Raw genomic sequence first — 2,500 nt, 5'->3', positions numbered from 1 at the left:
AGTGATCCACCGTTCAGGGTAATCGTTTTGTTTTGTTGTTCGTTTGTATGAGAAAATAATAAAAAGCATTTAGACAAACATAATAAATCAAACGATCCGGACAAAACCATGTACGATCCGCCGCGGCACACAATCGAATTGAATCAATCGCGCGCGCGCATTCAGATCGACATCTCGTCGCCGGACACATGACGATAGATTATGCACAATAATATCAATAGGCGAATAGACGCTAACGAAAGAAAGCGTCCAAACACATATTATTTTAGTATGTCGCGAATCGACGCGAGAGGGTCTCGCCCCTCGCGGATTCGATTTTAATTGTGTAAATCATTACACGTGTGTGTTTTTCTATATGTTTTCAGCGTTGCCGCACAAAACAAAGAAAACGTTAATGATCCTTCCGCAGGTTCCCCTACGGAAACCTTGTTACGACTTTTACTTCCTCTAAATGATCAAGTTTGGTCAACTTCCCAGCAACGCCGACGGCCGTGAGGCCACCGCGTGTCGGTCCGAAGACCTCACTAAATCATTCAATCGGTAGTAGCGACGGGCGGTGTGTACAAAGGGCAGGGACGTAATCAACGCGAGCTTATGACTCGCGCTTACTAGGAATTCCTCGTTTATGGGGGATAATTGCAAACCCCAATCCCCAGCACGAAGGAGTTTCAACGGGTTGCCCGGGCCTCTAGGCCAGGGAGAACATGTTGATTCCTTCAGTGTAGCGCGCGTGCGGCCCAGGACATCTAAGGGCATCACAGACCTGTTATTGCTCAATCTCGTGCGGCTCGAAGCCGCCGGTCCCTCTAAGAAGAATTTTAATACGTCGCCAGTGAGTTGCGCTCCCCGAGAGTCGCGCACACCTTGAATGACGACGCCTATTTAGCAGGCTAGAGTCTCGTTCGTTACCGGAATTAACCAGACAAATCGCTCCACCAACTAAGAACGGCCATGCACCACCACCCACCGAATCAAGAAAGAGCTGTTAATCTGTCAATCCTTCCGGTGTCCGGGCCTGGTGAGATTTCCCGTGTTGAGTCAAATTAAGCCGCAGGCTCCACTCCTGGTGGTGCCCTTCCGTCAATTCCTTTAAGTTTCAGCTTTGCAACCATACTCCCCCCGGAGTCCAAAATCTTTGGTTTCCCGGAAGCTGCCCGCCGAGCCATTGTAGTAACGTCGGCGGATCGCTAGATGACATATTTACGGTTAGAACTAGGGCGGTATCTAATCGCCTTCGAACCTCTAACTTTCGTTCTTGATTGATGAAAACACCTTTGGCAAATGCTTTCGCTGATGTTCGTCTTGCGACGATCCAAGAATTTCACCTCTAACGTCGCAATACGAATGCCCCCAGTTATCCCTATTAATCATTACCTCGGAGTTCTGAAAACCAACAAAATAGAACCGAGATCATATTCTATTATTCCATGCACGAAATATTCAAGCGGCATTTTGAGCCCGCTTTGAGCACTCTAATTTGTTCAAAGTAAAATTGTCGGCCCACCTCGACACTCACCGAAGAGCACCGCGATAGGATTTTGATATTGAACCGGCGTTTTACCGCCGGCTCACCGACGATATGCTCCGCAGACGTGTCAGTATCACCGCGGATGCGGTGCACCGACAGCGCGGCGCACAAATGCAACTACGAGCTTTTTAACCGCAACAATTTTAGTATACGCTATTGGAGCTGGAATTACCGCGGCTGCTGGCACCAGACTTGCCCTCCAATTGTTCCTCGTTAAAATATTTAAAGTGTACTCATTCCGATTACGAGGCCTCGTAAGAGTCCCGTATCGTTATTTTTCGTCACTACCTCCCCGTGCCGGGAGTGGGTAATTTGCGCGCCTGCTGCCTTCCTTGGATGTGGTAGCCGTTTCTCAGGCTCCCTCTCCGGAATCGAACCCTGATTCCCCGTTACCCGTGACAACCATGGTAGTCGCAGAAACTACCATCGAAAGTTGATAAGGCAGACATTTGAAAGATGCGTCGCCGGTACTGGACCATGCGATCGGCAAAAGTTATCCAGATTCATCAAAATTAACGACTTCGGACGCTAGGCCCTCCGCCGATTGGTTTTGATCTAATAAAAGCACTCATCCCATCACTGGTCAGAGTTCTGATTGCATGTATTAGCTCTAGAATTACCACAGTTATCCAAGTAACTGAGTAAGATCTAAGGAACCAAAACTGATATATTGAGCCATTCGCGGTATCGCCTTAATACGGCTTGCACTGAGACATGCATGGCTTAATCTTTGAGACAAGCATATAACTACTGGCAGGATCAACCAGGGAGCTGCTTACGCAAACGACTCGCCTAACGCCGCGCGCGAGACGCGGCTTCGGCGAGCCGTAGCTTCGGCGGCGTCGAGACGCGCTTGCGCGCGTTACTCGACACGCGTGAACGTAACGCGTCGAATTTACAAACGACGCGACGTTCGCGCTTCAATTCGATAGACATACTTTGACCGGTCTACGAGCGGCCGTCCCGTCACGG

The 2,500-nt window shown here is 49.3% G+C and overlaps 2 non-coding genes across 2 annotated transcripts in view; both read right to left on the bottom strand.

Annotated features, from left to right (window-relative positions):
- The window catches only part of LOC123690402, a 157-nt gene extending 136 nt beyond the window's left edge, over positions 1–21 (bottom strand). Inside the window, exon 1 of the ribosomal RNA XR_006751065.1 lies at positions 1–21. This exon is cut by the window's left edge and continues 136 nt beyond it. This is a non-coding gene — a ribosomal RNA (5.8S ribosomal RNA).
- Positions 22–392: 371 nt separating this feature from the next.
- LOC123690411 lies at positions 393–2,298 on the bottom strand. The gene has a single exon (XR_006751074.1). It is a non-coding gene; the product is annotated as a small subunit ribosomal RNA (ribosomal RNA).
- Between the last annotated feature and the right edge of the window lie 202 nt (positions 2,299–2,500).

This window comes from Pieris rapae, chromosome 24, assembly GCF_905147795.1.
Source record: "Pieris rapae chromosome 24, ilPieRapa1.1, whole genome shotgun sequence".
NCBI classification, from domain to species: domain Eukaryota; kingdom Metazoa; phylum Arthropoda; class Insecta; order Lepidoptera; family Pieridae; genus Pieris; species Pieris rapae.
Note: the sequence above shows the minus strand (reverse complement) of the source record. Positions and strands in the feature narration are given on the sequence as shown.